Source organism: Podarcis cretensis (assembly GCF_951804945.1).
Source record: "Podarcis cretensis genome assembly, chromosome: 7".
NCBI classification, from domain to species: domain Eukaryota; kingdom Metazoa; phylum Chordata; class Lepidosauria; order Squamata; family Lacertidae; genus Podarcis; species Podarcis cretensis.
Genome location: NC_137176.1, coordinates 5,180,046 through 5,192,703, shown reverse-complemented (window position 1 = coordinate 5,192,703; position 12,658 = coordinate 5,180,046). Strand labels below are relative to the sequence as shown.

Sequence of the window (12,658 nt, the reverse complement as noted above, 5' to 3'; positions counted from 1 at the left end):
TTCAGTGACACATTCATGATTTCCTGGAGTGTACCCATCATATCTTGATGGGAAGATATTATAAGTGAGAAAGAGGAAAAATCACACTATTTTTGTTGCTGCTGCATGCATGTTCGTGTGCATTTTATTACTTTACCTTTGTGAGCCACCCCAAAAACTGTGCTAATGGGTGTCAATATAAATACAGTAAATGACTAAATTAAAACTCCAAGCAACCTTTCAGCATCCTTGGACTATATTAAATGGAACACATCTACACAATATCGGCAAGACCATAGAACAACGGGTAATTTACTAAACTCAGCGCCAGAGCCATATCAGTACAAACATGAGCAATTGTATCCTTGAGGTGCTTAGCAAAAATATCGCCAGAGGTTGCTGAGGCATCATAAGATCTGTCTGAAAACCCACATGAAGCAGCTCTCTCACCACATAAACAAATGTGCTGGACACAGATGTGCATGGTGATGGGAAAATAATTTCTTTGTTACTATATCTACCACAGAGTAAGGTCCAAAATGAACTCCAGAAAAATGAAGGACCTAAATGGACTTTAGGTAGTGGGAGATGGCACAAACTGACCAGGGATTTGACAGAACCATTTGCCATGTCATGAGGAAAGTCACCAAAAATGAAATAGAAATCATTCAGAGCCTCCTCTTTCTGAAGGTGGATCATCTAAACTTGTCCTTCATTCCTGTGTAGGTTTGAGGAATGGTTTGAGGTTTCGTTAATGCTTGATACTTGGCCACAACTAATTTGCTACACTGTTCCTTATTTTAATTCAAAAACCAAATAACCAATATTAAACACAGTCAAGCACTGGTTGTCCAAATACTCTGAACAGAAAGATAAATATGTTTCAGGGGTATGCTGGCACATATACTTGCTCCCAACAACAGCAAAAACACTGGCTGTTTTTACATCCAAAAGATCATCTTCACAGGTATAAGTGGAATGAGGCCAATGGCATTTGCCTATAAAATAAGAATAACACTACCTTTACCCCTGCAACATTCTCATTAAAGTCTACCAAAAATCATAAGTGTGAATCAAAGTAATGCTTTTAATTATTAAAAAATCAAATACCCAACCATGTCACACATGCCAAAACAGAATAGGTTTTTCATAGTAGTTTTTTCATTGATAATAGTATCAATTCTTATAACTCACCTGCTCAGATGAATTTGGAACTGGTTCCTTCACAACTCCCACTTGCCCATTTTCCACACAGGCCGGAATGCTGGGGCTGAAGACCATGAGGTCACTCTTGGCACCAGCCTCCCCACCCATGCCCGCCAGAAGATGGCTGTGACGATTGGAATATGACCAGCTGCCAACTTCGCTGGCGCAGACTAGTGTGGCTGTCCCAGGACCGTACACCACGGCCTCCTTGGCCTGGCAACGGCATCGCAGCACCATGTATACTATGATCGCCAGCAGGAACAAGCTGGACACCGAGCAGATAGCAATGATCAAGTAAACATTGGCATTTTCCATCAGTGGCTTTGGACTGCCTCCCTTCCTTGAAAGGTGAGCGTTGCCATGGACAGCCTGGGAATTCATCACCATGGACACACTCAAAGTAGCTGTGGATGACAAAGCTGGCTTGCCATGGTCCTTCACTAGAACGAGAAGTCTTTGGCTGTAGCTGCCCTCTGTGTCATCCAGGGAACGTACGGCGCTGATCTCCCCGCTGTATAATCCCACACGCCAAGGGCTGCTGATTGCCTCGTGCATCTCATAGCGCAGCCATGCATTGTAGCCAGAGTCAGCATCCATGGCATGGATCTTGCCCACCACCTGTCCAGCAGTCACAGGAACAGTCAAAGAGATGGGAATCACTTCTGTCCCATACACTACAGGTGTGTTATCATTCTCATCCACCACAAAGACTTGCACCGTCACATTGCCACACAGGGAGGGCAGCCCAGCATCCTTGGCCCTCACTTGGAACTCCAGCAGCTTCACCTCCTCATAGTCCAAGGGCTGAAGAGCATAGAGCTTCCCACTCTCTGAGTGCACCGAGATGTAGCTCGACAGGGGCCAGAGCTTCTCGTCCAGCCAGTAGCTGATCAGGCTGTTCTCAGCCACATCTGGATCTGAGGCAGACACAGTGAAGATGTGAGCACCAGGTGGATTATTCTCTTTCACAAAGACCGTGTAGGAGGGCTGAGCAAAAGCAGGTGCATTGTCATTCACATCACTGATTGGCACCACCAAGGTGCTGCTGGCTGACAGTGATGGAGTCCCTTGATCCTGGGCAGTCACTACCAGCCTATACTCAGCCTCTTGTTCCCTATCCAGAGGCTGAGCTAGCAACAGTGAATGATAATTCTTGAAGGTGGAAAGTAGCTTGAAGGGGGTTCCATGTGGCCATAAGGAAGTGCTCACTTGTCCATTGGCCTCAATATCCCTGTCTGATATACTTATCAGGGCCACCACCATCCCCAGAGGGGAGTCCTCTGGAACAGGTACCAGCAGAGACATCACTGAAATTTCAGGTGCATTATCATTTACATCTAGAACCTCAATCAAAACTTTGCAATGCCCTGACAATGGGGGATTCCCCATGTCTTTAGCCTCAACTTGTATTTCATAAAAATTCTTGTCTTCAAAATCCAGATTTCCTTTCACGTGAATCTCACCAGTCTTTTGATCAAGTATGAACTTTTCTTTTCCATTTGCAGGAGAAAAAGTGCTTGATGTATATGTGATCTCCTTATTTGTTCCCTCATCTAAATCGGTAGCATTTAGCTTAATTACTAATAGCCCATTCTCTGAGTTTTCTAATAAATGGATTTTATAAACTGACTGGTTAAATACAGGAGGATTGTCATTTGCGTCTAGCACTTTGATTATCAGCTGGACTGTGCCAGTGAGCTGGGGCTGGCCTCCATCAACAGCTGTGAGTAAAAGATGGTGAGCTGCACATTCTTCTCTATCAAGAGGTTTGTTTAAAACAAGAAATAAAGATGCACCACGTTCATGATTTTCTATTGTCTCTAGACTGAAATGTGGATTTGTGCTAAGTCTGTAGCTAAGGAGCGAGTTTGCACTGATGTCTGCATCAGAGGCTCCCTCTAGAGGAAAACGCGAATCACGAGAGCTAGACTCTGCAATAGTAAATTGCTTTTCTGTTACAGGGAAAATGGGGGCATTGTCATTTATGTCGGTGATCTCCACTTCCACGTGGAAAACCTTCAGAGGTTTATCTACAAGGGCCTCCAGGTGAATAACACACACAGCACTCCTGTCACACAACTCCTCCCTGTCTATCCGTGAATTCACAAATAAAATCCCATTCTGAACATTTACCTCAAAATACTCCTCCTGTCCTTTGGACACCATTCGGAACAGCCGAGGCACCAGCTCCTCCACCTCCAGCCCCAGGTCCTGGGCGATGCGGCCCACAAAGGTGCCATGTTGGGATTCCTCTGGCACAGAATAATGGAGCTGGCCGCTCCCCATCAACCAGGATGTGTGGAGAAGAACCAGCTGCAGTAGACATCTCTTTCCAGAATTTTTCTTCCATGCAAGCATGACAAATTCAGATACAAATCCCAGCAATGTCTTGCCTTTTTTGAGGAAGTGATGAGCAGAGTCCAAGACGTTCCTCCAAACCAATGGCTAAGAGATCAGTTGACTCTGGTATTGCAGCTAATGTTTGATATCTCTGCTGTGTATTTGACAGACAGGATATTCAGCACATTTGAGGGAGGAGCTCTGAATTTTCAGTCTTCTTAAAAAACTCCTTAAACAACAGTGACACCTTGTGACTGAGTTTTGAACTGGAGAATCAGACTATTTATTACCTTTTATGTTTTCAAGTAAATGTTTTTTAATAATCCTGTGCCAATACATACTATTTGATAGTTTTACTTCCAAGTAAATTCCTTAGCCTCCATTTGTCTTTCTATTCAAGTTTCATTTATTTTATTATATTCCATTAACTCAGCTCCTTTTTGGAATCTTTCCCCCCTTTATGTCAGTTATGCACCATCACTGTTTTCATTCTTCATCTGCACACTCTTAGGAGCCATGTGTACTTCCAGAAGGAAAAACTTCCATCTTCACATTCACATGCCAAGATTCACATGGCATTCCCTGGTAAAACTGCTGTGAACTGTCATGTCCTTTTTACTTTCCTTTTCTGGTAGAATTTTTTTTTTGGGGGGGGGAGGGGTTTGAAATGTTATCAGCTTCCCTTTTTCCAGCTCCATTGTTAGGGGTGTCTCTCACATGAACAATGTTTGCCCCTACACAAACACACTGGACATATGAAATTGCTTTATACTGAATCAGACCATTGGCCATCCAGTCTATCATGACCGGCTCTGATTGGCAGAACGTCTTCAGGGTCTGCAGAATAATTCATTCTCATCCACTTCTGTCTGGAATTGAGTGGGATTTTGTGCACACATCTGTATAAAGCATGAGCCTTCCAAGGATATTTGCTAGCTTCTATGTTTCTTCCTTCCTCTGCTTGGTATGCAATTTGTTGTTAATTTTGTTGTCAACAAGTGAAAATGGGTTGTGAATAAAAGCTGCCCCCCACCTGCCCCAGGAAAACTGGTTCTTGGATGAGTGGCTACTTCTTTCCTTCTGTGCTTGCCTCTTTCCATGTTCGCCATTGCTTAGAGGGGAGTCTAACGTTTTTATTGAAATTCAAAGGATTTTCTGGGACCAAGAAATACTGTTGTAATGGATTTCAGATTATGTAACACCAAAGGGTATAACTGGAATATGGAACAATAGATGGCTCATGGTAAAGAGCTGCAACATGGGATTAGAAAAAAAATACCAGTAAATCAAAATGGGATAGAATATCACCTCCTTTTTAGCCAAGAGGAAGACATCAAGATGCCCAGTGTCAGACTGCTGAATTAGATCTCCTAATAGTTAATTCTTGAGAAGTTTTGAACATGGCAATTCTGATCCATTAGAGACTTCTGTTGAAGTACTTTTGATATCTCTGAGGTTTATCAGTCCATGAATACAAGTTTCACATTAGCATCCATTTTATATTCTCTGATCAGGATAATGGCAACAACAGCTGGAACGTGTGGGACTAGAGAAAAACTTTTGATAATCGGGCAGTCCTTTTCTGTTAGCCCTTAGGGCTTCCTGTTTAGCGCAAAGACAAAGTTTTAGGCTGCTTAGGCTGGAATGGTTCCAGACATACTATACCTTTCCATAATCTGAAAGTGAGGTGGGGGAAAGCTTCTAGATAAGAACAGATCAGATCAAAGGCCCACCTAGTTGAGCATCCAGTTCTCATGGTGACCAACCAAATACCTAAGGGAAATATATACCAGGATATGAACACAACAGTGGTCTTCTACTTGTGTTTCCCAGAGGCAGCACATAGTCCTCGTGAGTATTAGCCCCCGATTTGCTGAATCGGCTCTTCAAGCTGTCCAAGTTGATGCCCATCAGCACATTGTGTGGTGGTGAATCCCAGAGTTTAAAATAGGCAGTGTGTGCTTCCTTTTGTTTATCCTGAATTTCCAATTATTCGGCTTCATTAGATGACTCCAGGCTCTAGTATTATGAGAAAGGGAGAAAAGGGTCTCCTTCTCCACACCAGGCATGATTTTGTACACTTCAGTCATGCCTCTTCAGACAGAGGAATTCATGAGGTTTGGAGGGATTTCTCCTCCACATACTTTGCATGTTTTAAAATACTGCAAATACCCTACACAGCACTTCAAAGAATTGTGACCATGGTCTGGCATGCATATTTTAAGATGACACCAAATGCAGAATGTGAAAGAGATGGATTTGCAAGTCGTGTCTCAACATAGCCTGTCTCTTATTACTCATTAAATTCTAATTCTGCCTATGGCAAGAAAATAAACTCACCTTTAGTCTCACCTCCCAGACCCTTCCCTGCATTCATAAAATGAGTTCAAGGTGTTTAAGAAGAAATTTGCTTTCCCAACCACCACCTCTGTACTAGGGCCTGGGTTGTCTTTACAGGTGATTTTTAAAAATCCAGCCTAATTTGCAATGCACAGGAGATGAAAAAGCATGCACACACACCCCAAAAAATCTTCATTTAAATAAATAAAAAGTAGTCTATGTCATAAATTCCTCATAAATTAATTTCCGTGCCAAATGGTGCTCAAATTTAGGGTTCCATTTCATACATTTTCCCCTAGTTAAAACCACTTGTTCTGGATTAAACTAGAAAAAAATGCTGTACTTTATAGAGTTAAGCCTAAAGAATACAAAAAGAGAGGCTGGTGATCACTTCAATAGGGGCCATATTACATGAAGCTGCTTCTGAAAGGGAAGTGTGAAGTGGCCATTCCCAAGTCTTCAGTTATAATAACACTTAGCATTCACATAGCATTTCAAACTAAAACTGTTTCATGAATATAATCACATTACAATTGATGGAAGTAGGACTTCATCTCAAGGCCTCCACCTGGGTTCAAGGCTGACATGACGTCATGGTAGGCATTGTCTCATACATGATTTATTTTTTAAAGAACACTAAGGTGCTTTGTTCATCTATAGATATCCCAATTCCCCAATCAATTCTATACCTTTAGTCATATTTAAGCTTCCAATATGGAGTTTTCCTTTCATAAGGTTCAAGAGAAATACTCGCATTCTTCTCATGTCAGCCATGTGTTGACCAGATGCTCTTGGAAAACCCACTGCCACCTAGCCCAGAACATTGCACTCTGAACAAGCCAAGTGGGCCTTTTGGGTTGCACGCAATATGCAATGTAAACGGTTTTAATGCTTCTTTCAATATGTTGCTTTTTATTGATGTATTGTAATATATTTTTGTTGTATTGTGATTTTAAATTGCTGTAAGCTACTCTGACGGGTGCATGGGCGGTAGAAGGACAATATAGGTTATTTTATACAGTTAAATGTATCTGTTTTATTTTATCTTCTATGCATTGAAAGTTTCATTTACTTGATTTCTCTTTATGGGCTATCTAGCGAATGACATCTATTTGTGGGTGTTTGTTTGTTTGTTGTTGTTTTTAAATGTACAAATATTTGTTCTGATCAGTAGATTATCCATGAATGAATTCCACAAAAGCAAGCTACCCTATGACTGGGCTTTGGGAGAATGCTAGACTGCACTCTCTGAAGGAAAAGGGTGGGTGGGTGTGAACTGTCAGCCAGGACAGTTAAAGCTTTTAAGAGTTGGGAGATTATGCGTAGAGCAACCAGTTCTCTGTGGATGCCTTGTAAAGTTAGGAATACAGCAGCAGTGGCATGTGCAGGGGGTGGGTTGGCAGTGAGCTAGGAGGTTCCCTGACCTCATTGTTGTCCTACTCCGTCCCAGGGCCTCTAGGAAGAGCCACTGTCACTCCACCCATCATTTACAAAGGCTGGAATAAACACCCCAGGGCTTCCATGCCTTGCTGAAAAGCTCCTTGCTGAATCAAGGCATGGATTTCCACCTCTCTTTCTATGCATATTAAAAAAGAGTGACTCTTAATTCTGTGTGCTTCTTCTAGAAGGTAGATGCCACTGAAAACAGTGGAATCTGAGAAGACCTGGAAAGACTTTTACTGTAAATATCAAGAAGGAAGGAAGGAAGGAAGGAAGGAAGGAAGGAAGGAAGGAAGGAAGGAAAAGCACGTGGGTAAATCTAGCTGACTGCTCATTATGAGGTAATCTTGCTTCTTCTGCCTTCTGTTATTTTCACCCATAGAGTCTCTGGGTTGATTGGCAAGGTAGTATTTGGTCACTTAGCACACTTATTAGTTGATTTTAATTTGTTTAATATTAAATAAGTTTAAGAACATTGGACTATTTCCTCCTCTACCACCAAATGTATCCTTATTTCTACACACAAACACCCACACACCTTGTTAACATGTCTGGCTATGAGACAGATAAAAGCACTGCCCCAATATTAGCTGAAAAATCAGTTTTAAACATATTCATGTCACATGAGACTAGGTGAGATCACAGCATGCCAATATCTGCTCTGGCTCCAAAGAGCATTCCGAGCAAAATTACATCAGGTGGTTCTCCCACAGAATGCATTAAAGCTTGGGAAGACTACATTCTTGACATGTCTGGTGGACCTACCCAAGGATTCAAACCTTCTGGCAGCACATATGTAGCGTATTTTTAAAAAGAAGAGAAAGTAGTCATCAAATATTTTTGCTGCTAAATATAGTACATGGCCATAATATTTTCACAAGATAAAAGGATTTATTTCCATTTCTTCCCGTGGCAGCAAACTGGACAAACCCACACCCTGAAGGAGTCTAATAGCATTCTTTTGATGAACCTATGGTTACACAGAATATGGGCACTCCTTATTGTGGATAATTTATTGCATCAGGGTAAAGAAAAGAGCCCTGGTTTGTCCACCCCCCCCCCCCAAAAAAAAATAGTCCAACATGGAATTATTCTAGTTTATGTAGAAGCAATCTCTGCATGTATAGAATGCCATTTTAAATCTATACTGAACATGCTTATTGCATCAAGACTGATCCTAAACTGGCATACAGAAATTGTCATTCAGTTTGCAAAAAACATGGTATTAGAATAAAAATATATTGTGTTTTTTCAAGAATTCTAATAGTTGCACATGACTCACCTCTCCAGATGCATTTGGGAGCAGTTCCTTCCCATTCCTAACCTCCCCATTATCTGCAAAAACAGGAATGTTGGGGCTGAAGACCATGAGGTCACTCTTGGCTCCAGCCTCCCCGCTCACACCTGCCAGGATGTGGCTGTGGCGATTTGAATATGACCAGCTGCCCACTTCACTGGCACATACCAGTGTGGCTGTACCAGGACCATACACCATGGCCTCCTTTGCCTGGCAACGACATCGCAAGGCCACGTAAAAGATTACTGCTAGGAGGAACAAGCTGGACACGGAGCAGATGGCAATGATCAGGTAGACATTGACATTGTCCACCAAAGGCTTTGAGCTTTCACCTGTCCTGGAAAGGGTGTCAGTCTTCACAGCCTGGGCACTTGCCACCAGTGACAAACTCAGTGTGGCTGTGGCCGTGAGTGAAGGTGTGCCATGATCTTTCACCAACACAAGGAGAGTCTGGCTGCTTCTGCTCTCCACCTCATCCAGGGCACGTGTGGTACTGATCTCCCCACTGTATAGCCCCACACGCCAAGGGCCAGCGGTCAACTCATGCATCTCATATCGCAACCATGCATTGTACCCTGAGTCAGCATCCAGGGCACGGATCTTGCCCACCATGTGTCCAGACAACACAGGAGCCACTAGAACAATTGGAGTCTCTTCTGATGACCCAGCCACTGTAGGCGCATTATCATTCTCATCCACCACAAACACCTGAACTGTAGTGTTGCCACACAAGGAGGGCAACCCGGCATCCTTGGCCCTCACTTGAAACTCCAGAAGCTTTATGTCCTCATAGTCCAAGGGCTGCAAAGCATAGACCTTCCCACTCTCTGAGTGCACTGAGATGTAGCTTGTCAGGGGCCAGAGTGTCTCATCGATCCAGTAGCTGACTAGAGCATTCTCGGCCACATCTGGGTCTGAGGCAGACACAGTGAAGATGTGGGCTCCCGGTGGATTATTCTCCTTCACAAAGACCGTGTAGGAGGGCTGCGTGAAAGCTGGAGCATTGTCATTTACATCACGGATAGGAACTAAGAGGCTGCTGCTAGCAGACAATGGTGGAACACCTTGATCTTGAGCTGTCACTACCAAGCTGTACTCAGCCGCCCGCTCCCGATCCAAAGGCTCTGCTAGAGTTAAGGAGTAGTAGTTCTTGAATGTTGATGCTAATTTGAAAGGCAGCCCAGGGGGCCACAGGGAGCAACTCACTTGCCCATTGGCTTCAGAGTCCCTGTCCGAGACGCTGACGAGGGCCACCACTGTCCCTGGAGGAGAGTCCTCTGGCACTGGCACAGCAAGAGAAGTCACAGAAACTTCTGGAACATTGTCGTTCATGTCTAACACCTCAATGAGAACCTTACAGTGTCCAGACAAAGGCAAACTGCCTTTATCTTCTGCAACAATTTGAAGGTCATATAGATTAATGTCTTCAAAATCTACTTTCCCAATCACTCTGACCTCACCTGTGTTGGCATTTATGCTAAATATCTTTGTGAAACGGGGTGGTACATTATTACTAAAAAAATAAGTGATTTCCCCATTAATTCCTTCATCTAAATCTGTAGCATTCAGTTTAATAACCATTGTTCCATTAGCTGCATTTTCCCATAGCTTTACCTTGTAAGTGGATTGGTTAAATACAGGAGGGTTGTCATTTGCATCCAGGACACTGATCACCAGCTGGACTGTGCCTGTGAGCTTTGGTTTGCCCCCATCAGTGGCTGTGAGTACCAAGTGATGCACAGGAGTCTTCTCTCTGTCAAGTGGGGTTTTTAGTATAAGTATTGGAGATTTGCTCTGGTCCTCATCACCTCCTGATTCAAGAATGAAATAGTCATTAGGGCTGAGCTTGTAGGTCAGCAAAGCATTGGCATCTGTATCTGCATCAGAGGCACCAGTTAACAGGAAACGGAAACCTGGTAAACCTGATTCTGCAATAGTCAAATTCTGGTCATTTACTGAAAAAAGAGGAGCATTGTCATTTATGTCCTTGATCTCCACTTCCACATGGAAGACCCTGAGAGGTTTATCCACAATCATCTCCAGGTGAATGGAGCACACAGGGTTCTTGCTGCAAAGCTCCTCCCTGTCTATCCGGGAATTCACAAACAAGATTCCATTTTGCACATTTACATCAAAATAGTCTTCATGTCCTCTAGACACCATCTGGAACATCCGAGGCACCAGCTCACTTACATCCAGCCCAAGATCCTGAGTGATGCGACCCACAAAGGTGCCATGCTGGGATTCCTCCGGCACAGAATAATGGAGCTGGCCGCTCCCCATTTCCCAGGCTGTGTGAAGAAGAACCAGCTGCAGCAGCTGCTTTACCACGGAAGGATTCTGCCAAGGAACCATTGCAAATACAGACACAAATCCCACCAGTGGCATCTCTCCTTTAAAAATCACCTTTCTTGAAGAAGTGAAGAGCAGGGTCCAAAGAGCTCATCAGGGTTGGTGTAATCATTTGAATAGATTCCAGTAGTCTTGCATCTGGTGTGCGATATCCCTATTGTGAATTTCACAGGCAGGATTTTCAGGCTCTCTAAGGGAGGAGCTATGAATTCTCTCTGTTCTTAAAACATTTACTTAGGCAACAGTGACCCCTTGTGACTGAATTTTGAAATGGAGAAGCAAATTATTACATTTTGTATTTTAATCAGATGTTGCCCCCATTTGATTAATAAACCTTTTACTTTTGCATGAAGTGCTTAACTTTCTCTTACAATTGCATTTATTTTCCTTTGCTTCTCTGAATACCCTGCATAAACTCATTTTAGCTTCTTCTAAAGTTAATTATTTTAAAATACAGTGGTACCTCAGGTTAAGAACTTAATTCGTTCTGGAGGTCCATTCTTATTCTGAAACTGATCTTAACCTGAGGTACCACTTTAGCTAATGGGACCTCCTGCTGCCGCTGTGCTGCCGCCGCACAATTTCTGTTCTCATCCTGAAGCAAAGTTCTTAACCTGAAGCACTATTTCTGGGATAGCGGAGTATCTGTATCTGTATCTATAACCTGAAGCGTCTGAGGTACGACTGTATAATGCATGCAGTACAAGGGTTAAGTCCACCTAAAAGTCCACATGTCAATTTGATCTGCATGTGTTTGTCAACACACATCAGACACATCATCATCATCATCACCATCATTCCAACTTTTTCTCTGACAGGAACTCAAAGCAGCTTACAAAAGCAGCTTACAGGTAAAAACAAGAATTGCTGAAACACAGGAAAAACAATAATTAAAAAACAAGTAAACATTAATAGAATTAAAACTCTATACACACAAACACAGCATTACACCAGCCGTTTCATTAAAAGCAGTCAGTTTCCAAAGCCGGTCGGAACAAGAAAGTCTTCACCTGCCAGCAGAAACACAAGGAGGGACGGAGCCAGTCTAGCTTCTCTAGGGAGTTCCAAAGTCTGAAAGCAGTAACTTTCCTGTGTCCACACCACCAATGGAGGCAGGATTAGCTGTGGACTCCGGCTGATTGTATTTTAGGAGGCAAATCTGGATCTGTTGCCATGTAATATGTGAGAGCCATTAATTAATATTTTCCCTTTAATCTGCTCATGTCACATGCTGGCATTGCTCATATTATGAAAATAAGAGTGGCATTCAACTGAATAATTGTGTGAGCAGAATGACTTCCGTTCATGCTGTAGGAATCTCCCTACCTCTCCTTCCCCACCTCAATACCCTCCCCAAATCTGCTCCAGATGGTTGGGGAGGGGAACCCAGAACAGATTTATGGGCTGCACAAGAGAGGAGAGGGGAGAGAATGCTTTGCTGTGCAAAGTGAAATCCTGAAAGTTCTAGATTGCCATACATAATTGTAAAAACTTACTATTATTTTTTGCACTTTTAGACCACTCTTCATGCCATAGCATCCTGTTATTTGTAGAGGTGGTCCAAGTTTGGGGGGGGGGCAAGAGACTTGCTGGGTCAACCTCCAAGGCCACAGACCAGCGGAACTACATTCCACTCCCTCATTTTCAAAGCTACTGTTTCTAATCAGTATCTCAGGTGGATATGGTTACGGATCACCCCTCCTG

At 43.1% G+C, this 12,658-nt stretch overlaps 1 pseudogene across 1 annotated transcript; it reads right to left on the bottom strand.

Annotated features, from left to right (window-relative positions):
- Positions 1 to 1,155: 1,155 nt before the first annotated feature.
- On the bottom strand, positions 1,156 to 3,978 carry LOC307219953 (protocadherin alpha-3 pseudogene; annotated as a pseudogene). Its single transcript has one exon. The product of its transcript is annotated as a protocadherin alpha-3 pseudogene (transcript).
- Between the last annotated feature and the right edge of the window lie 8,680 nt (positions 3,979 to 12,658).